The sequence below is a fragment of the Hemitrygon akajei genome, chromosome 10 (genome assembly GCF_048418815.1).
Source record: "Hemitrygon akajei chromosome 10, sHemAka1.3, whole genome shotgun sequence".
NCBI lineage: Eukaryota > Metazoa > Chordata > Chondrichthyes > Myliobatiformes > Dasyatidae > Hemitrygon > Hemitrygon akajei.
In genome coordinates, this window is record NC_133133.1 from 142,419,556 (window position 1) to 142,443,788 (window position 24,233).

Below are 24,233 nucleotides of genomic sequence, written 5' to 3' on the forward strand. Positions count from 1 at the left end.
AATTAAAAATTCTTCTTCATCAATCAGATCAGTGATCACCAAAGTATCAGAAGACGTATTGTGAGGGGCTTAAAACGTTGTTGAATTTATAATTCTATGCATTGTCCTCAGCTTGGGTCTCCCCTATAGGATGACATCAAAAAGACAATGATTTTTCATAGGTGTTTATTCATCACCTTGGTCTTCATTTTTTCTTCTGCCTCTTCTTTCAATTCATTTTCTATATTGTAGGGTGCATTATTGCCCTCTCTCTAGTCTGAGATGTGATAAATAACCCAGGAGAGGTGTCTAATCACTGTGAAAGCCAATGTCCACTAAATTCAATAAAACCTTCATCTCTAGATTTAATCCCAATTCAGTACAGAATTAAGTGTTGTGAATACAAGAAAAAAGGTTATCTTTGTGTTTGTAAAATATTCTCCCACAGCTCTGGCCAGCTCTGGTCATATTCCAAGGGATAGCTGTTATCGGAGCAAATTCATCACCATTTTTTCCTGCTGTGTATTTTTAATCTGATTGGCAACAGGAGGACAGTCCGAATGGGAGGCACTCAACTGGAATAGAAACTGTAATCTAACAGAAAAGAAATGCAGCGGTGGGAATAGAAAGTACTCCCAGGCCAAGAAGCAAGTGGTTAAGCTCAGGGTGGAGTTGTAGTAAGATATTAGAAAACAAGCCAACTGATAAACTTCCCAAGCTGAACTATTCACTATCTTCAACATCTTGCATGAAACACTTGGCATGAAGATTCTTACCAGCCTGTAACTTAAGCATGCTGTGCACTCACTGTGTACCTGCCATTTAAAAATAAGAACAGTTAAACATGCTAAAATTAAACAGTGCACTATATATTATAAAGAATAACAAACAGATGGCAAGCAGTTATGAAACATAATTCAGTCATAGAGTCATGCTGTAGTTTAAAAATTACAAGTGCTTTGTGTTTGGTTTATGACATCATCACTATAACGTCTTGCCTGAATTTTGCCTGGCATGATCTGCCAGCTCTTTGTTGTCCTCTTACACAGGAAACCTGTGATGATGCATCTCACTTTATGAGCATCAATTATGAGTAACCATATAACCATATAACAATCACAGCACGGAAACAGGCCATTCCGGCCCTCCTAGTCCGTGCCGAATTCTTAATCTCACCTAGTCCCACCTACCTGCACTCAGCCCATAACCCTCCACTCCTTTCCTGTCCATATACCTATCCAATTTTACCTTAAATGACACAACTGAACTGGCCTCTACTACTTCTACAGGAAGCTCATTCCACACAGCTATCACTCTCTGAGTAAAGAAATACCCCCTCGTGTTTCCCTTAAACTTTTGCCCCCTAACTCTCAAATCATGTCCTCTCGTTTGAATCTCCCCTACTCTCAATGGAAACAGCCTATTCACGTCAACTCTATCTATCCCTCTCAAAATTTTAAATACCTCAATCAAATCCCCCCTCAACCTTCTAAGCTCCAATGAATAGAGACCTAACTTGTTCAACCTTTCTCTGTAACTTAAGTGCTGAAACCCAGGTAACATCCTAGTAAATCATCTCTGCACTCTCTCTAATTTATTGATATCTTTCCTATAATTCGGTGACCAGAACTGTACACAATATTCCAAATTTGGCCTTACCAATGCCTTGTACAATTTTAACATTACCTCCCAACTTTTTTACTCAATGCTCTGATTTATAAAGGCCAGCGTTCCAAAAGCCTTCTTCACCACCCTATCTACATGACACTCCACCTTCAGGGAACTATGCACTGTTATTCCTAGATCTCTCTGTTCCACTGCATTCCTCAATGCCCTACCATTTACCCTGTATGTTCTATTTGGATTATTCCTGCCAAAATGTAGAACCTCACACTTCTCAGCATTAAACTCCATCTGCCAACGTTCAGCCCATTCTTCTAACCGGCATAAATCTCCCTGCAAGCTTTGAAAACCCAACTCATTATCCACAACACCTCCTACCTTAGTATCATCGGCATACTTACTAATCCAATTTACCACCCCATCATCCAGATCATTTATGTATATTACAAACAACATTGGGCCCAAAACAGATCCCTGAGGCACCCCGCTAGTCACCGGCCTCCATCCCGATAAACAATTATCCACCACCACTCTCTGGCATCTCCCATCTAGCCACTGTTGAATCCATTTTATTACTCCAGCATTAATACCTAACGACTGAACCTTCTTAACTAACCTTCCATGTGGAACTTTGTCAAAGGCCTTGCTGAAGTCCATATAGACTACATCCACTGCCTTACCCTCATCAACATTCCTCGTAACTTCTTCAAAAAATTCAATAAGATTTGTCAAACATGACCTTCCACACACAAATCCATGCTGGCTACTCCTAATCAGATCCTGTCTATCCAGATAATTATAAATACTATCTCTAAGAATACTTTCCATTAATTTACCCACCACTGATGTCAAACTGACAGGTCTATAATTGCCAGGCTTACTTCTAGAACCCTTTTTAAACAATGGAACCACATGAGCAATACGCCAATCCTCCGGCACAATCCCCGTTTCTAATGACATCTGAAAGATCTCAGTCAGAGCTCCTGCTATCTCTACACAAACTTCCCTCAAGGTCCTGGGGAATATCCTGTCAGGACCCGGAGATTTATCCACTTTTAAATTTCTTAAAAGTGCCAGTACTTCCACCTCTTTAATTGTCATAGGTTCCATAACTTCCTTACTTGTTTCCCACACCTTACACAATTCAATATCCTTCTCTTTAGTGAATACCGAAGAGAAGAAATCATTCAAAATCTCTCCCATCTCCCTCGGCTCCACACATAGCTGACCACCCTGATTCTCTAAGGGACCAATTTTATCCCTCACTATCCTCTTGCTTTTAATATAACTGTAGAAACCTTTCGGATTTACTTCCACCTTATTTGCCAAACCAAACTCGTATCTTCTTTTAGCTATTCTAATCTCTTTCTTAAGATTCCTTTTACATTCTTTATATTCCTCGAGCAATTCCTTTACTCCATGCTGCCTATATCTATTGTAGACATCCCTCTTTTTCCGAACCAAGTTTCTAATATCCTTTGAAAACCATGGCGCTTTCAAACCTTTAACCTTTCCTTTCAACCTAACAGGAACATAAAGATTCTGTACCCTCATAATTTCACCCTTAAATGACCTCCATTTCTCTATTACATCCTTCCCATAAAACAACTTGACCCAATCCACTCTCTCTAAATCCCTGCGCATCTCCTCAAAGTTAGCCTTTCTCCAATCAAAAATCTCAACTCTAGGTCCAGTCCTGTCCTTCTCCATAATTATATTGAAGCTAATGCTATTGTGATCACTGGACCTGAAGTGCTCCCCAACACGTACATCTGTCAGCTGACCTATCGCATTCCCTAACAGGAGATCCAACACTGCCCCATCTCTAGTCGGTACTTCTATGTATTGTTGCAAAAAACTATCCTGCACACATTTCACAAACTCTAAACCATCCAGCCCTTTTACAGAATGAGCTTCCCAATCTATGTGTGGAAAATTAAAATCTCCCACAATCACCACCTTGTGTTTACTACAAATATCTGCTATCTCCTTACACATTTGCTCTTCCAACTCACGCTCCCCATTAGGTGGCCTATAATACACTCCTATCAGTGTTACTACACCTTTTCCATTCCTCAATTCCACCCAAATAGTCTCCCTAGAGGAGCTCTCTAATCTATCCTTCCAAATCACCGCCATAAGATTTTCTCGGACAAGCAATGCAACACCTCCTCCTCTGGCCCCTCCTACTCTATCACACCTGAAGCAACTAAATCCAGGAATATTTAGTTGCCAATCACACCCTTCCTGCAACCATGTTTCACTAATAGCTACAACATCATAATTCCAGGTATCAATCCACGCTTTAAGCTCATCCACCTTTCTTACAATGCTCCTAGCATTAAAATAGATACATTTAAGATACTCTCCACCTCCTCCCCTCTTTTCATCCCTAACAATGCATTCAAATTTATTATCCTTTTCTTTCTTCTCCCCTACATCTTCAGGCTGAGCGCATCCCTTCTCCATCACCTGCCTTTCCTCCCTCACACACTGTCTACTTACTTGCTCTACTGGTGAACTAACCTCCTCTCCCATAGTTTCCTCAAATTGATTTCCGCCCCCCCCCCCCCCATCTTACTAGTTTAAGTAGGCTCAATACATTTGGCATTTTTATTGACATAGTGTTCAAAGCCATTTTATAGAATGTGGACATTCCCTGCAAGGCCAGCATTTATTGAACTTCCCTTAAGAACTTAGTGGTGAACTGCCTTCTTGAACAGTTCACTGAAGGGACTCCTGCAAGAGAATTCTGGAATTACACTCAACAAAGATGAAGGATTACCTCAGACGGTGCTGTCAGAATAGCCTGGGTGAGTACCATCAATGCATTTTTGTAGATGGTTCACTACTGTGACCACTGGGTGAAGAGAAGGAATGTTAAGGATGGTAAGTGAAATATTAATCAAACAGGTTGCTTTGTTCTAGATCAGGCATTCCCAACTTTTTTATGCCATGGACCAATACCATTAAGCAAGGGGTCCATAGACCCAAGGTTGGGAACCACTGTTCTAGATAGTTTCAAGTTTCTTAGATGTTGTCAAGAGTATTAGAATACCTGTTACACTAAACCTTGATTAGAATTGGCATGGAGTCTCTTCAACACTGTTTTACCTTAAATCTACTTTTATTCCTTTCTGAATTAGCTGATAATGCCCAAGCTTCTAGGTTGGCCTGAGGCAGAGTACTGAAAATAACTGATCTAATTCCTGCCTCTGATTCAGTACCTAGTGGGTCTTGCTCAAGATTTGGTGTATGTGGCTGTCAAGTTATGACAGATTTGCTGAGATTAAATGAGCCATGATACGAACATAGGACAGTCACATTAAAGGAGAACAATTGTCCGAATTCAGCATATATGGAAACGTACTGTAGGTCTGCAAGCTGAAATCTTCGTTCACAGGAGGATGCCTTGAAGCTTCTTCAGATCTCCCGCCATTACCCTGCAAAAACTCAATGAACACCATGCAAAAGTTATGCAGAATTGTAGAATTAAAGAGAGAGATTGGCTTTATTTGTCACATGTACATCAAAACATAGACTGAAGTATATCATTTGCAGCAATGACCAACATGGTCCAAGAATGGGCTTGGGGCAGATTGTAAGTATCACCATGCTCCTAGTGCCCACAATTTACTGATCCTAACCAATATGCCTTTGGAATGTGGGAGGAAAATTGAAGTATCCAGAGAAAACCCACACTGTCACAGGGAGAACGTACAAACGCCTTACAAGCAGTAGTGGAAATTGACTACAGTGCTGCCCTGAGTCATGATAGCCTGAAGGAGTTATTTTGTCCATCAAGTCCATGCTGTTTTTAGGAGCATTGCCTAATTATACTCACGCCCCTACTCTTACCTCATAGTTGAGCAAATTATTTCTCCTTAACTACCTGTTAGTTTCACTTATGAAGAGTTAGTTCCTGATTATAATCACTTTACTGTGTTAAATTGTTTTTCCTCACATTCGCTCATTTTTTTAAAATATCTGTGTCGTCTAGACCCTGCACCATCTGTTAGTACCAATCTATTTTGCAATTATAAACCTTCATAGACATAGTCTGCTTTGTGGAGAAGATCCCCAGGCTATCTTCATAATTGAACTCTCTCATCCCTGAAGGTATTCTAGTATCTCTTGTCTTGGACCTTCATGTCCTTCTGAAAGTGCAAGTGTAACATGCTGTAAGGTTTTACTGCTAATGTAATGGCCTCTCTGTAATGTTTCACTGCTAAGGTAATGGTTTCTCTGTAGCAACAACGTTTGGGTTATGACTAGAGATAACGGGGCTCTGGAATATGTGCTGCTACGTACCCCATAACTGGGTCACTTACCAGCAAAGATAGAGAGGTCCGTTGAAGTCTGATGGTACTATTTTTAACAGTATTTATTGATAAAAATACACAAAAATAATATCAATGCAAACATACAGATAATATACGTCATCAATACTAAATCTAAAAGCGCGGGTATAATAATAATCAAGAAGAAATAGCTCTATCGTTGTCTAGGGGATAATGTATTGTCCGCTGGAAATATAAAAGTCACTTTAGTTCATTCAAGCTGCAGCTTTTGGTTGGAGAGAGAGACGGAGGTTTAGAATTTGCCCAGTTTTCCGTTTTAAGATGTCGATCCTTCGAAATGGCGTCGGTGGTGATCTCTTCCTTAGCTAACCCGCCTTCCGTGGTAGGGCCTCAATCCCGGGGCAACGGGAAAGGACACACGTGGGCCCTCCACCGGTTGTCGCTATTAGACGCTGTCACGGAACTTCTAGCGTTTCTCCTGGTGCGTGTCAAGAGCTGTTCCCCAGACCCTCTTTTATCCTGACTCACAGGGTCTCAGATGTCAATCAGGGTGGAATGATGCCATCCCCCAACCAGCCCACGTTGCCTGAGGGCTTCCACGAAGCACAGTACTCAATACACAATTCTGTCTCCACGAGACAATGACCTTTTCCGTGGCTTTGTATCGCTGAGGGCCAGGACATTCCAAACGTCTCTCTCTCATTTCCTGGGTCTCCTGACCTGACTTAATAGCAATCTTGCGATTCTCAAAAAGGAGGGGGGGCACAGGCGTAACAGTGCTATCAAATGAGAGGGTTATTGTTCTTTCTTGTGGGTCAGGGAGCAGGGACTTTGCAGTCTTTTGTCGGGAAGAGATGAGGAGAGAAGACGTGAATGGAGACGCCGGATGGAGTGGACTTGGAGCAAGAGTCCGGGGGTCAGCTATGTTCAGAGGAGGTTGACGGAGAACCAATGGACTGTTTCATGAGAATGAGCCCTTTTTTTGGTGTCTTTACTAACCATATAGTCAAATTAAGAATTATAAAGTTCAATCATTTATTTGCATATTGTGTACTGTTTGTTATTTCGGGGTACGAATTTATAACAGGAACACATCGTGCAGCATCCGCCCAAACAAGATTTCTTAAGTTTAGCCAGGCCGGGGGCTGGGGGCTGTCTTCCCCTAGATTAAGCCGCTAGCCAAACCAAGAGTTACAATTATGGGGGTATTGTTCGGGATTGATTTTGTTGCATGCTGTATGATTACCCTGAGCTTTGAACCAGTGGGGTAGATATTCGTACTCCTGATGAATTGTTAATTCGCCTGTTACGTAATGTTAAAGTTGAAATTGCGCAGAGGAGGTTTGATAAAATGGCGGGCACAGCTCTCACTTTAATGCAGACCAGTGCTGACACAGAGGTAGCTGGGGTGAGCGGAGATTTCAAAGACAGGTTTCCATCGTTTCTGAGGAGTGAGGGGAAGGAGTGGTCAGATTTGGAATGTCTAATTAATCCCCGTCCACCAATGAAGAGTGAGAATTCTGAGTTAGTATCCGCCCTTACCTCTCTGGCGAATAAATGGAAAAACACCCAGGTTCAAACTCCCTTCTATGGTAGGCTCTGCCTATTCTCTGGAATAACGCCCACCCCAAAAGGGAAAGAGGAGTATGAAACATGGGCAGAACAGACCTCTTAGTTAGATGGGTGGCCGTGCTCTGATGATGTAAAGCGGCAGAGATTGGTTGAGTTTGAGTGGGCGGGCTGCTGACATTGTGAGAATCGTCAGGTTGCGGTATCCCGTAGCGACAGCTGTCAATTACATGTAAGCACTGGACAATGCTTTTGGCCCGACAGAGCTCATGGCGGGGTTTCAGAACATGCGTCAGGAGAAGGGGGAGAAGCTTTCTGCTTTTATTTTTCAGCAAGAGAGGCAGCTAAATTCCTTGTGGCGCAGAGGGATCACTCAGGCTGCTGAGGGGGATCAGTTAAGAATGGACCAGATAGCCAGAGTGCCCAGTCCCAGGACCTGATTGCTTGGGGTCTCTGACAGTCTCATAAGACGTGCCCCCCTTCCCTCTTTTATTGAGCTGATCAGAGAGGTACGGGAAGAGGAGAACACGGCAGAGGTGTGGGAGGCCTATGTCAGCAGGATACAGTCCTCGGTAGTGGTCCCCTACAGTGAAGTGACCACGGGAGCGGTAGAGGAGATTGTGGCCGAGCTGAGAACGGAGATGTCACGGCTGTTATTACAGGGTGTGACCCCCTGGCCCGTATGATGGAGCTGATGGGGGGGAGCGTATCCCCTAAGAAGATGAACAGTGTGGAGGGCTGCTGGCAGCAGGTGCCACGCCAGAAGGAGAGTGACCCCGGGTACTAAGCAGAGAGTGTCACTGCGAAAACTCAGTGGAGACCCAATGAGGGAACGGCCTGGTGTCTCTGGGGGAGCACGTTCCCAGCAATATAGTGTACGACAGAACCCCCGAAAGTCAAAAGACCCTATTCCTAAAGGCTTAGTGGGACCATGCTCAGTGTGTTGCTACGTACAGAGGATATTTATGCTAAACCATATTCGACACCGGGTCGCAGATCATGTTGTTGTACCGTTCATTTTACAACTGGTATCTGAAGCATTTACCATTGACCCCATTCAGGGCACTGGAGATCTGGGGCTTAGTGCTAGTGATTATCCATAAGACAGTTATTCCTCAGTGAAGCTGGAGCTCTTAAAGGTCGATGTGGGAGTGTCTGAGGTCCTTGATACATTAGTGCTGGTTTGTCCGGACCTCATTGAGAAGGACAGGGTTTCAATTCTGGTGGGGACCAACACCCCTCTTGTGAGGAGGCTCATGGGGGCTTGCAACGAGAAGGCTGGGAGAGCTTTCTGGGAACATTGTCTGTGCACCCACTGTTTTGAGCCGCTTTTGAGGAAATCCGTGGGCCGGATTGGACCAAATTTAGACGAGGGACTGTGTGGTTCACCCAGTTGAAGCCAATGGTGGTACAGCCTGGGGAAGTAGCGAGAGTGATGGGGAAACCCAAATTTCCCGGAGTGCCTGAGGGTGATGCTCTTTGAGGGGATGCTCCAGAAGACCACGAGGGGGAGTTGGGATTTCCTGCTGGGGTACAGGCAAGCAGGACTCATCCATGAGTTACCGGGCATGCTTGGAGTCGAGAAGTCGCAGGGTGATCCAAATCCGAGACGTTTAATCGGACCTTGCTAGACATGCTCTGGCTTTTGGAGATCAGCAAGAGCAGGTGGAGTCAACATATTGGACATCTGGTCCACAGTTACAACTGTACCCGAAATGAAGCTATCGAGTACTCGCCATACTATCTGATGTTTGGGCACGAGGCGAGGTTGCCCATTGACCTTTGTTTTGGGACTGGCAGGGGTGACTTACCACCGAAGACTTGTCTGAAATATGTGTCTGATATGAGAAGAGAGCTGAAAAGGGCTTATGAATTAGCTGGGGTCGCGGCTGCCAAGCAGAATCAAAGAAATAAGAGGAGGTCTGATCAAAAGGTGAGGTTCTCCCAACTCCTGCTGGGAGACCAGGTCCTCAAAGAATTTGGGGCTACCTGGGAAACATAAGTTGGCCGACCGCTGGGCGGCTAAGCCCTATGTGGTGGAGAATCAAATATCAGTTTTCTGGGTGAAACCAGAGGGATGGGAATGGGCCTGTCAAGATTCTCCATGGGAACCACCTGCTGCCCCTGGGACAAGAGGTGCAGGCAGACCCAGAGACCGACTTGGAGCCTACACCTAGTAAGAGGACTCTGCAGAAACTGAGGGGGGGCTTCACTGCAGGGCCCACAGCAGGAGAGGTTAGGCCGGCCCCTACCTCTGAGAGGAATACTGATTCGGAGGATGAGGACCTGGAGGTGGACCTGGAGGTGTGGTATATGCTGCCTTTTGCTAACTCCCCATTGATTGAGGAAGAGACTCCTGGCCCTTCTCCCGCTGAGTCAGGTGAAGTGGGGGAGCTATCTATAGACAGCCTGGGTTGCAGCGGGACCCTGCAGGGGATGAAGTGGGGCTTAGTCATGGGACAGAGGGGTCTGAGTCGCAGGTGGGCATGAGTGATAGATCAGGGGAGGCCTCGCTAGGTAGACCAGAAGTGTCCCTAGTAGTGTCTGAACCTGAAGAGTTAGGTGAGGGGGTACGGAGGTCTCAGAGAATTAGGAGACCACCGGATAGGCTGGCCTACGTAGCACTGGGGGAACAGAATGTGACCCCTATCATTTTGGGGAGCTATGTCACTGCCTTTTACACCTGGATTGAACTTTGTGTTTTGCAAATCATCTCAATGTCATGAGGACATGACTAAATTTGGTGGGGGGAGAGTGTAAAGCGCTGTAAGGTTTCACTGCTAATGTAATGGCCTCCCTGTAATGTTTCACTGCTAAGGTAATGGTTTTTCTGTAGCAGCAATGTTTGGGTTATGACTAGAGATAACAGGGCTTTGGAATGTGGGTTATCCAATGAGAGGGATGTTGTTCTTTCCTGTGGGTCACGGAGCAGGGACTTTGCGGTCTTTTGTCGGGGAGAGGTGAGGAGAGAAGACGCAAATGGAGAAAGCTGGTAGACTGCTGGATGGAGTGGACTTGGAACAAGGGTTTGAGGGTCAGCTATGCTCAGAGAAGGTCGACGGGGAACCAGTGGACTGAACCGTGAGCTCCAACGTTGCGCATTAGACTGTTTCATGAGAATGAGCCCTTTTTTGTTTCTTTGCTAACCATATAGTCAAATTAAGAATTATAAAGCTCAATCGTTTATTCGCATATTGTGTACTGTTTGTTATTTCGTGGTACTGATTTGTAACGGGGGAACGCATCACGCAGCATCCACCCAAACAAGATTTCTTAAGTTTGACCGGGCCGGCGACTGTCTTCCCCTAGATTAAGCCACTAGCCGGACTGAGAGTTACAAAGTATAAGAATTTTACACAATACCCTTGTTCTGGTCTACTCAACGGTTCAGTGTAATTTCCCCACTTTCGTATTCTGTCCTTCTCTCTGTGAAGGCATGATCCTGCATACTTACGAACCAGTCCCTCGAAGATCTGCCACCTTCAAGAATTTCAATACATAGGTCTTTCCATCCCTGCATCCAGTTTAAAATAATAAATATGTGAATGGCTTTTTTCACTTCAGGATGCTGAATATCAGCCATTTGTAAGCAAAGCTTGCTTGGGCACAAAACCTTTATTTTTCATTGTATTCATATTAAACAAAATAGGCAATATACAACACTACAAAGACTAGCTTAGTCACCTCAGTTAGCTTGGATTGGCAATATCTCGTCCACAATCACCATCGGCACAGGGGCACTACAAAATTGTGTGCTTAGCCCCCTGCTCTACTCACTGTGAGGCTAATTCAGCTCCCATACCATATATGATGACACTTCTGTTGTTGGCACCTTCAGAAATGGCAACAGATCAGAATACAGGAGAAAGATTGAAAATCTGGCTAAATGGTGCCGTAACAACAACCTCATTCAACATCAGTAAAACCAGAGCTGATTGTTGTCAACAGAAGGATGAAACTTGAGGTTCATGAGCCAGTCCTCATCAAGGGATCAGAGCTGAAGAGGGTCAGTAACTTTAAATTCCTCGGTGTTATAATTTCAGAGAATTTGTCCTGAATCCAGCACATAAACACCATTACAAAGAAGGCACTGCAGCACCTCTACTTTCTTAGAAGTTTGTGAAGATTCGGCATGTCATCTAAAACTTTGACAAACTTCTATGTAGTTTAACTTCGGTGGAGAGTATACTGAGTGGTTACATCACAGACATCAAAACCTGCTATGCCCTTGAATGGAAAATCCAACTATAAGTAGTGGATATAGCCCAGTCCATCACAGGTAAAGCTCCCCCCACCATTGGGCACATCTTTAGGAGAGCAGCAAACATGATCAAGGACCCCTGTCACCCAGTCCATGCTCACTTCTCACTGCTGCCATCAAGAGGGAGGTACAGGAGCCTTGGGTCCCTCACCACCAGCTCCAGGAACAGTTGTTAGCCCTCAACCATCAGGCTCCTGAACCAGAGTGGATAACCTTACTCACCCCAACGCTAAACTGATTACACAACCTATGGATTCACTTTCAAGGACTCTACAATTCATGCTCTCAATTTTATTTATTACTTATTCTATTTATTATTATTATTATGTTGTTTTTCTTTTTGTATTTGCATAGTTTGTTGTCTTTTGAATTCCCACAAGAAGATGAATCTCAAAATAGTATATGGAGACATATATGAATTTGACTTTGAATTTCAACTATATAAACTGTTCTTTAAACCCTTTTGGTTAAATGTGATGCTTCAGCAATTAAAATATTTATTTTCCTGGAGCAGTTTGTGACCATTGGAGTTGAGTTCCTGAAGTCACTATTGAAGTTTAATAATTAGACGAAACTCAAATATCTGATAAACAGTGAGGAAAAAAAAAGATGCATTCCAAGAGGCCACAAACAGGATGGTAACACAAGAGAGACTACAGATGCAGAAAATCTGGAGCAACACACGCATATGAGAAATGGCAGGGTCTGCCAGCAGCTTCTACATCTGCATCACTTATCCCCGTGTCATGAAACAGGCAACTTTCCCTAAGTGATGAAATTACACAAGGCTAGAATCCTCATAACAGTAATAAACACAAATAGTGCAAAGATTGAAAATTATCAGTTGGGTTAAAACACTCCCTCTCTAATACCTTCACGATTCCAATACTTGTGAGATCTGATGAATTGGTACTAGATTACCAGACTCCTTATTTACCAGGCTTCATTTTGGTTTCTGTGTTCTTTCTATTTGAGATAAGGTAAGATTAGCATTATTTGTCAGACACCCTGAGCCAATAGGCTGGTCCTGGACTTACTTCCACTTGGAATAATTGACTTATTATTATTTAATTATTTATGGTTGTTTGCTATATTTCTACACTATTCTTGGTTGATGCGACTGTAATGAAACCCAATTTCCCTCGGGATCAATAAAGTATGTCTGTCTGTCTGTCGCGCGTAGACCAAAACATCGAAACACACAGTGAAATGTGTCTTTTTGCCTAAATGGCCAACACATTCTGAGGATTGTGCTGGGGGCAGCTGGCAAATCATACTTTTAGCACCAACATAGCATGCCCACAACTCACTAATCCTAACCCTAACCCTAACCAATACATTTTTGGAATCTGGGAGGAAACCAGAGCACTCAGAGGACACCCACATGGTCACAGGGAGAACACTCAAACTCCTTAAAGACAGAGGCAGGAATCGAACGCTGATTGGTGCATCCAATCACTGTGAGGCCAGTGTGCTGACCACTATGCTACCATGCCACATTCAGGACATATTTCCTCAATGACCCACAAGAAGATCTTGCAAGTAAACGGATGGGCTTCTGATTGCTTCCAAGGCCAACTGAAGAAACGTCCCAGGATGGCTGGTTGTGGGGCACTGGTGTGTGTGCTGCTTCAGAGCACACGTGGGTGGTGGACTGATGCTAAGAGAGCGTTGGACTTTGAGGAATGTGGTGGAGGACATTAATGTCCTGACTGTGCATATCAGTAAAATCTAAACAGGGTGCAGCGACCGGCTCGTATTAACACTGCACTAATGCACTTCGAACTTCCAGATCTGTAGTCCACCCAGCTGACAGAGACAAATGCATCTCTGCCACCCTCGATCTTTTCCTTGCAGTCAGCTCCCTGTGCAATCTGAGCAGGACTATTGCTGGAGCTTTGCGATGAGTTCCCATATCTACTCTGATAACCGTGCCATACTTCTGATTCCGAGACTCGCATTTGACAGCTCTCTGCCAGCACAGGAGAGCAATCTGCTCACATGCAGCACCTCTTTCCTCATACAGAACAGCCATCTGTTCGCATGCAGCAATCGCGTTTCTATTGTCGAGTCCCGAGTGTGCTCCCAGTGGCTAATGAGAGCAGCAATTTGCTCACAAATGACACTCCTTTACTCAGTAATCACTGTCTATTGGTGTTTCACTGTTCCTGAAGAGCTTTAAGCTGCACCTGGGTAGTGCCATCTTGATTACCAGCTTGATGAGTGTAAGGCTGAAGGACAGTAGTATGATTCTGGGGAGCCTCCATGTCTGAGTCATAGCAGCTGTCGCCTGAATAATCCAGGACTGCCACTCCTGTGCTGTGAATTAGCAGCTGCTACGTGACAGAATTGTCACCGGTACTCAGTAAATAAGCTGAGATCAGAATCTTACCAGGACCCAATGAACCAGCTGAGGCAGTGGGACAAGATTACCACTAGAAACAACAAAGAATGGCATCGAGCTTCTAGAGTGGACTTGTGGTGGCCTATCACTGTGGAACATTCCCCTCTAGGTTATCTGTAATCTTTCTTCATTTGCTGAAGCAGGATACAATGTTAACCAGCAGTGCCGTCATATTAGCCTTGTCATTAAAGCTTCCCAACTCCTGCCTTATTTGAGGTCTCTGTGACAGAGTGGAAATATGTACCCTAGCTTCTCTGAAGGAGGACACCCCATTGAAAAAATGTACTGCATATAACAATTTCTGGAATGTTTTGGTGATTAGATCCCAGACTTTCATTAAGTCACCTATTTGTGTTATGAGTTAATGAGTACAAATATAAAATATTTCAGTTTTAGGGCATTGTACTATGAGGTTTTTTTTTCAAACTTACAAGAATTCGTGCATGCTAAGAAAAATAAACAACACTCCTGCAAAACAGACAAAATGCTGGCGGAACTCAGTTGGCCAGGCAGTGTCCAGGGAAATGAACAAACATTCAACAAACACAATGTAGGCTCTTGCACCCTCTGAGGTTTTCACTCACCACTTGTCTGACCTGTGAGACACTGGCAATTAAAGGAGACTTCCTGCACACTTGTCCAAGATTATATCTTTCATATGGGATTCTAATGAACTCCTACCAGGCAAATCACACCCAGTCATGAATTATTGAATTGCTAACTCGGCCTTTCCAGCCTGCTCCTATCCCCTGAGCATTGATGTTTTCTCTGTCCATTCTTTCACGGGAAGAAATTGAGACCAAATATTGGGATGGGTGGGGGGAGATGGTCGATTTCATGTCTGGAATTTTGTGGAAGCTAATCCATAATACCTTAAAACATAGGATCAGAATTAAGTCATTCATCCCATTCCACATCCCTGATGCCTTCCCACGATGGTTATTATTCATGCATGAAGCCACCTTGCTATCACTCTTGCCCCAATGAACCATTCAGTATCGTGAGCAGTAATAAAAGAAATTACAGCCTCATAATGTGAACTTAGGAGATATCATTTAAGACTTATTGTTGGTTACATTGACCCTGGCAAAATCCAGTGGAAAGATAAAGGAGATTTATGCATGGAAATAGAAGAAGAATTTGCATTAATTTTATGACTTCCATTATTTCTGGATTTCCAAATTGTGTTTCTAGTCAATAAGGCATATTAACCTTGTTTTCTTTCAGAGGCTTGAAGATTGTTTTCTCCCCCATGGTTATCAGGCTTCCAGTCCAAGAACACCTTGTATTTATGATTTATGAACTCCTAGATTTCTTGTCCTTAAACTAGTCCAACTATTTTCTGATAGATAAACTAGAAGAATACTAATGATAGTGGACTTCAGAACAGTCTGGGATTATGGACACCTCTGTTCCGGTGGGTTAGGTATCTTCATATTTGCTGTGTGATGCTGGCTAAGTAGCACCTTCTTACTGGGGTTCTTGAGTTCTCCAATGTTGATTTCCTCAAGGCAAGTTTTCAGTTACCATCAACATATTTGGCTTAGCCAAGGGAAAGGACGGAGTATACGAAACAGTTTAAGTGCATCAGTTGTTAGCTCCTCAATGGTCTGTCACTTTGTTGGTCATGTGCTCTAACAAGTTCCAGTTGCTGATTCAGGGATGCGTCCATTAATATAATTGTCCCTCTCATAAAATAGGGTTATGAAATGTCATGCTCAGTCATTTCATCAGAAAAATGATTCATTTGGAGAGGAGGGAGGGGAAGTCTAAAGGAATCAATGACCTTAAGAGAAGAATGTAGGAGATCCAACAATTCATCAATCACCATGGCCTGCATGAATTCTTTAGTGATGTCATGGCTAGTTTCAGAGCAATGACTCACCCTGAAAGCCCAGACTGGAAGGGAGCTCATCAAAGATAGTGAGGCAGTCAATTCCCACTGGGAGGAACACTTCAAAGATCTCCTCAACCAAGACTCTGCCTTTAACTTGAGAGCTCTTGACAATATTCCTCTTTGTACCATTTCCCCCAACCCTAACGCTCCCCGGCCCAGCAGCAAATTGAAAACAATACAGCAAGGAACCTCAGCCTTGATTTCATGTTCGAACAAAAATGTGTGCCTGCAGCAAACATAGAGCAACAGTACCTGAAACTGAAACACATTGTCTGGCTTTTTCATCATTCTGCTATCCATAATTGATGTATTAGAGTCAAGTTTATTTTCACTGACATATATTGTGAAATTTGTTGTTTTTTTTAGCAGCAGTACAGTGTAGGACATAAAATTACTATAAGTTACAAAATAAATAAATCTTGCAGAAGATGAATAATGAGATAGTATTCATGTGTTCATGAATTGTTCAGAGATCTGATGGTGGTGGATGAAACTGTTTTTAAAACATTGAGTGTGGGCCTTCAGTCTCCTGTACCTCCTCCCCAGTGGTAGTAACATGAGGGGTCTACAAACCTCTGCAGCCCATTGAAATCATGTGCATTACAGCCTCCATACCAGGCTCTGATGCAGCTAGTCAGAATGCACTCTGCTATATATATCTGCAGGAATTTGCATATCTTTGGTCACATATCAGATCTCCTCAGGCTCTTAAGGAAGTAGAGCTGCTCACGTGCCTGGAATAGATCCTCTGAGATACTAATGCCCAGGAGCTTGAAGCAACTCACCTTTTCCACCATTGTCCCTTCAATGAAGTCGGGTGTGTGTGTTCTCCTGTCTCCCCCTTCCTTGATCTTGCTGACCTTGAGTTTGAGTTTGTTGTTGTGACACCACTCAACCAGCCAACATATATCATTCCTGCACACTTACTTGTCGCCATCTGAGATTCCGCCAACAACACCTGATATTCTGCCAGTGGTATCATCAGCGAATTTACATATGGCATTTGAGCTGTGCCTAGCCACACAGTCATGATTGTAGAGAGTAGAGCTATGGGCTGAGCATGCATACTTGAGGTGTGCAGGTGATGATTGTCAGTGAGGAGGAGATGTTATTACCGATCTGCACTGTCTGTGGTCTCCTGATAAGGTGGACATGGATCCATTTGCAGAGGGAAGTATAAAGGCGAGGTTTTGAAGCTTGTTGATTTGTAGTAAGGGGGTGATGATGTTGAACGCTGAACTGTGATCAATAAGCAACAGCCTGACATACGTTTTTCTGTTGTCTAGTGCTTCAAAGGCAAGTGGAGATTGTTGACCTGTTGTGGCAATAGGCACATTGCAGCGGGTCCAGATCCTTGGTCAGGCAAGAGTTAATTCTAGCCACGACCAACCTCTCAAAGTTCTTCTTACAATAGATGTGAGTGTTATCAGGTGATTGTCTTTGCGGCAGCTCACCCTGCTCTTCCTGGGTACCAACATGATTGCTGCCCCTGTGAAGCAGGTAGGAACTTCCAACTCCAGCAGTCAGAGGTTGAATATGTCCTACCAGCTGGTTTGTTAAAGCTTTCAGCACCATGACTACACGTATGATGTAATCCTGCTTAAGTCATTGTGGTAATCATTTATGAGTACAATTACCATAAGACATAGGAGCAGAATTAGGCCATTCCGCCCATCAAGTCTGATCCACCATTCCATCATGGCTGATCACAGATCCCACTCAACTCCACACACCTACCTTCTCACCATATCTTTGCTACCCTGAATGATCAGGAAACTATCAACTTCAGACAATCTGTGGCAGAGCATTCTGGCTAAAAAATCTCCTCTTTACCTCTATTTTAAAAGGTCGCCCCTTTGTTTTGAGGCTGTAGCCTCTAGTTTTGGATATCCCCACCACAGGAAACATCCTCTCCACATCCACCCTATCTATTCCTTTCAACATTCAGTAGGTTGCAATGAAATCTCCCCCGTACTCTTCTAAGTTCCAGTGAGTACAGGCCCAGAGCTGCCAAGCACTCCCCATACATTAGCCTCTTCATTCCTAGAATCATCCTTGTGAACCTTCAAAGACAACCCATCCTTTCAGAGATATGGGGCCCAAAACTGTTGACAATACTCTAAGTACGGTCTGACTAGTGTCCTATAAAGTCTCAGCATTATCTCCTTGCTTTTATATTCTATTCCCCTTGAAATAAATGTCAACATTGCATTTTCCTTCTCTACCACAGACTCAACCTGTAAATTAACTTTCTGGGTGTATTTCATGAGGACTCTTCAGTACCTCTGCACGACTGATATTTGAACCTTCTCCCCATTTAGGTAATGGTCCGTACTATTGCTTCTTTTACCAAAATGCATTATCATACATTTCCCAACACTGTATTCCATCTGCCACTTTTTGGGCCACTTTTCCAATTTGTCTAAGTCTGCCTGCAATCACATTACTTCCTCAGCACTACCTATCCCTCCACCTATCTTTGTATCATCCACAAACTTTGCCACACAGCCATCAATTCCATTATCCAAATCACTGATAAACAATGTGGAAAAAAGTGGTCCCAGGCAGCCAGCCAGAAAAGGCGCTTTTTATTCCCACTCGCTTCCTCCTGCCTGTCAGCCATTCCTCTATCCATGCCAGTATCTATCCTGTAACACCATAGGATTTTATCGTGTTAAGCACCCCCATGTGTGGCACCTTATCAAACGCCTTCTGAAAATTACATCTACTGCCTTTCCTTTCTCCACCCTGCTCGTTACTTTTTCAAAGAACTTTAACAGATTTGTCAGGGAAGATTTCCCTTTACAGAAACCATGCTGACTTTGACTTATTTTATCATTAGTCTCCGAGTACCCCAAAACCTCATCATTAATAATAGACTCCCAACCACTGAGGTTAGACTAACTGACCTATGATTTCCTTTCTTAAAGAGTGGAGTGACGTTTGCAATCTTCCAGTCCTCCAGGACCATGCCAGAATCAAGTGATTCTTGAAAGATCATGACCAATGCATCTGTTATCTCTTCAGCAATCTTTCTCAGGACTCTGGGATGTAGTTCATCTGGTCCAATTGACTTATTCACCTTAAGACCTTTGAGTTTGCCTTCCAGTTTTTCCTTTGTAATAGTAATGGCACACATTCCTGCTCCCTGACACTCATGGACCTCTGGCACACTGCTAGTGTCTTCCACAGTGAAGACAGATGCAAAGTACCCATTAAGTTCATCTGCCATTTCTTTGTCCCCCATTACTACCTCACCAGCATCATTTTCCAGTGGTCCAATATCAACTCTCACCTCCTTTTTACTCCTTATGTAACTGAAAAATTTTGAATGACACAAAATACGAATATTGGATTGGGTACTTCTGCTCAGGATCTATGTTACCATGCCCTAATATTCTTCCAGTACTCTGTGCATCCTGTGATCGTCAATATGCAAAGCATTTTAAGGCTCTGAAGACTTGAGAATTCCCAGAGGTGAAAAACAGCATTTAACAGTCACAGAAAAAGCAGGAACACAACCTGTGAGTTCCACACTTTGAAGCTGTTTAAAGAGCTATATGGTCACAAAATCTCACTGGAGATACTTACACATCTTCCAGAGATCTCAGACAGAACTCAAATTAGCAAAGGCTGTTAACACATGAGATTCTGCAGTTGCTAGAAATCCAAAGCAACACACACAAAATTCTGCAGGAACTCAGCAGCTAGAGCAGCATCTATTGAGAGGAATAAACAGTCAACATTTCAGGCCAAGACCCTTCATCAGTCCTGGGAAGGAAGGGAGAAATAGCCAGAAAAAGAAGATGGGGTGTCATGATTGTGATCTAAGTCATCAGAGAGACACTGAAGCTGGTGATATTGAAGTCTTTACTCATCACAATAAGCAGGCATCCTTCTGGAAGCACTCATGGTAAGGTCTCACAAACTCCAAACTACATCACATTTTTATACCCTTAAGACCAAAGTCAAAGTCAAATCAAAGTGCATTTATTTTCAAATAATATATAAGTTATACACCTTAAGATTTGTTTGCTTACAGGCAGGCACAAAGCAGGAAACCTGAAGTACCCAATTAAAAAAAGACGGTAATCACTGCACAGAGAAGGAGAAAAACAAACACACATCATGCAAACAATAGATGCAAATGACAGTATTCCGAACCGAATTGAGTCCTTAGACCTGCTCCCCAGAGCAGCCAGACTAGTAGGCCCAAGCTTTGAGCTCAGTTCATCATATTAAAAGGGGAAGATGTCACAAAACTCACAGAGGTGACAGCCACCAAAGCGAGGAATAAATGTCAGTGAAATCACCCTGACCCTCGCCTGCACACTCAGGTTTTCCAGTCTATCTGGGCTGGTGTTTAAATTGTCTAAGCACCAGGTAGTGCCTCACTCTAGGACATGGCCCCAGCACAGCGACACACCCGGATCACACAGCCTGAAGCTGCTCTCAATCTTACCAAATCAGCTCGGTGCTTGAAGCAATCAAACTTCGCACCCTGGTTAGGCGGACGGGCATCAAAACTCTTCGGCATCGACTCCTCTCCAAATCGTTCACTTCAACAGTGATACCACCTTTGTCTGTAACCGCGTCTTGAATATGTTGTCCAGCTTTGTGATTCACCAGTACGGCTCATCCTTCAAATCAGCTTCACCTCCACTTGCTTCATCATTGTTTGTGGTGATAGTTGACCACAATTTACTTCAGAAACGGTTATTAGTAATATTTGTTGTCGTATTTCTTGCCTTCTAAATCATCAGTAAGCTGTCACACAACTTCAATAGCGTCATCTTAAACCAGAAATTACAACTGGAAGTAAGTGATACAAATGCAATTTCAATAGTTAAAAGGACATAACATACTTCTATAATTTGGGTTGCCAATGCTTCCTTTGAATTACAATAAAATGGTCTCCATTTTTCAATCCGTATCTCTTAGCCTGTGGGCCAGCCTGTGCTTTTAACTTAATTTACTGTTTTCAATTTACAATTTACGTCGAGAACTAAACAATAGACACAAAATGCTGGAGGAACTCAGCAAGCCAGGCAGCATCTATGGAAAAGAGTAAACAGTTGACATTTCAGGCCGTCAAGAACTAAAGACTGGTTCTTGTTTGAATTATTATCTGCTGCACTCACATAACTCCAGAATACTCGCTCACAGAGGGGAAGGAGTACAAGCTGTCAGCTGCTGGCAGAGATTGCTGTTGTTTTTGGTGTTGGACAGTTTAGCTGCCGACAGACAAAGTCCCATTGGCAGATTGTCCTCAAGCCTGGGGAGCTGCTCTCCGGATGATCTGCTAATTCAGATGTGTGTGTGTGTGTGTGTGTGTGTGTGTGTGTGTGTGTGTGTGTGTGTGTGTGTGTGTGTGTGTGTGTGTGTGTGTGTGTGTGTGTGTGTGTGTGTGTGTGTGTGTGTGTGTGTGTGTGTGTGTGTGTGTGTGTGTGTGTGTGTGTGTGTGTGTGTGTGTGTGTGTGCCCGCACACATCCGGGTGGTCATAATAAAAGAGCATTGATCATAGTGCTGTGAAGCTGTTTACATACTTGCCATATTTAGTGGCATGATGTTATTTTTCCACCATTACCCCAGAGAATATGAAATAATGCATCGTCTTGGCATACATCCCATTCACTAGCTCATCGTCACCTCCTTCAGGGAGCCTTTGCACTCTGCCCTCCATGGCAACTGTAGTTTGTAATGCTGCCAACTGGCTACCAAGGGGAATGTGCCTTTAAGGCTAAACAGCCTTCTCTGATTATTTCACAGCAATGTGGCGACAGCTGTGATAAATTGACAGTGCTTTCATCTGGATGTGTGCAGAGAATGATGTAACACATTTTATGAATTATATTCATAGAAAACTACAGCACAGAAGATGGCCATTTAGCCCTCTGTCCATGCCACCTCAAGATGGACGTGTTAATCCTTCTTGTCAGGTTTTGGTCCATAGCCTTACGGGTTGTGGCTTTTCCAGCACAGTACTTTTCAACACTGGTGAGAGTTTCTGCCTCCATTGCCACTATCCATCGACAGAAAGGCCCTTTTTTGTGTCAAGTTCCCTCCTCCAGTCTTTCTAGCCATTAAATGTTTCCTAGTTATTAACATCTGCGCTTTATGAAACAACTCCTTACAGTTTAACTGTCATACTTGTATATTTTCACATTTTTCTCCCCTAAATCTTTGTACTGAAGAACACCCCAGCCTAGACCATCTTTACTTATTACCAAAGGTTTCCAGTCCTGACAACATTTTTGTGAATCTCTTCAGCACCCTCTCTATTGCTATAATATCTTTATTGTAGTGTGATGACCAGATATGATCAAAATACAAGCTATAACAATGAGGGATGACCTCATTGAAACCTATCGAATGGTGAAGGGCCTTGATAGAGTGAAGGGGATGTGGAGGGGATGTTTTCTATGGTGGGAGAGTCTAAGACCAGAGGACACAGCCTCAGAATAGAGGGGAGTCCTTTTAGATCAGAGAAGAGGAGGAATTTCTTTAGGCAGAGAGTGGTGAATCTATGGAATTCTTTGCCACAGGCAGCTGTGGAGGTATGTATGTATATTTAAGGCAGAGGATTAAAGTCAAAGTAAGATTTATTACCAGAGTACATACTTGTCACCACGTACAACCCTGAGATTCTTTCTCTGTGGGCATACTGAGCAAATCTATAGAACAGTAACTGTAAACAGTAAACATCAGGAACTGCTAACGATAAACAAACCATGAAAATGCAGATAAAAGTAAATAACAGTAAATAATGAGCATGAAATAACAATACAACAGAGTACTTAAATGAGTGAAGCTATCCCCTTTTGATGGTTGTGGGGTAGTAACTGTTCTTGGACCTGGTTGTGCGAGTCCTGAGGCACCTGTACCTGCTACCTGTTGGCAGCAGTGAGAAAAGAGCCTGGCCTGGGTGGTGAGGATTTCTGATGATGGATGCTGCTTTTCGACAGCAACGTTTCATGTAGATGTGCTCACTAGTTGGGAGGGTTTTACCCATGATGTACTGGGCCAAATCCACTACCTTTTGTAGGATTTTCCACCCAAAGACTTTGGTGTTCCCATACCAGGCCATAATGCAGTCAATCAACACATTCCACAACACACCTTTAGAAATTTGCCAAGGTTTTCAATGACATGCCAAACCACCACAGGCTCCTGAGAAAGTAGAGGTGCTGTCGTGCTTTCTTCGCAATAATATTTATATGATGGGTCCAGGGCAGACCCTCTGAGATAGTGACACCCAGGAATTTAAAGTTACTGACCCTCTCCATCTCTGATCCTCTGATGAGCATTGGCTCATGGACCTCTGGTTTCCTTCTCCTGTAGTCTACAATCAGTCCCTTGGTATTGATATTGAGTGGGAGGATGTTGTTATTGCACCACTCAGCCAAGTTTTCAATCACCCTCCTTCCTATATGCTGATTCATCGTCCCCTTTGATACAGCCCACAACAGTGGTGTCATCAGTAAACTTGTATATGGTGTTGGAGCTGTACTTAGCCGCACAGTCATAGGTGTAAAGCGAGTACAGCAGGGGGCTAAGCACACGTCCCAGCAGTGATCCTGTGCTGATGGAGATTGTGGAGGAGATGCTTTTGACAATCCAAACTAACTGGGGTCTACAAGTGAGGAATTCCAAGATCCAGTTGCACAGGGGGTATTAAGGCCCAGGTCTTGGAGTTGATAGATTCTTGTTTGGCCAGGGCATGAAGGGAAATAGGGGAGAAGCCAGGAGACTGGGGCTGAGAGGAAAATCCATGATGAAATGGTGGAGCAGACTTGATGGGCCAATGGCCTAATTCTGTTCCTATGTTTTATCGTCCTATGGTCCAATTAATGTTTTCGACAATGTCATCCTTTGACTTTGCCATTGACGGCAAGTATCCCATATTCCTTTTTAACCATCTTATCTATGTATCCCACCACATTCAAGGATTCATCGACATTTGCACCAAGGTTCTTCATTCCTCTTCACCTCTTAGTGACCTACCACTTATTGTGCATTCCATTGTCCTTTGCTCTGCATCACTATCTGCGTTTTCCCCATTTCTCCAGATTGACTCCACTTGCCACTCTTATGTACCTATTGCCCTTTTGGTGTGCATGCTGTATCTTTTGAAGATATAGAGTTCTTTTTGGAACTTGGTTTCACATTTATCCAGAGCACCTATCGTCAGGATTAAC

At 43.5% G+C, this 24,233-nt stretch overlaps 1 long non-coding RNA gene across 1 annotated transcript in view; it reads left to right on the forward strand.

Annotated features, from left to right (window-relative positions):
- Positions 1-4,139: 4,139 nt before the first annotated feature.
- The window catches only part of LOC140734751 (uncharacterized), a 39,058-nt gene continuing 18,964 nt past the window's right edge, over positions 4,140-24,233 (forward strand). Inside the window, exon 1 of the long non-coding RNA XR_012100606.1 lies at positions 4,140-4,415. This is a non-coding gene — a long non-coding RNA (uncharacterized lncRNA). The remainder of the gene's footprint in view (positions 4,416-24,233) is intronic.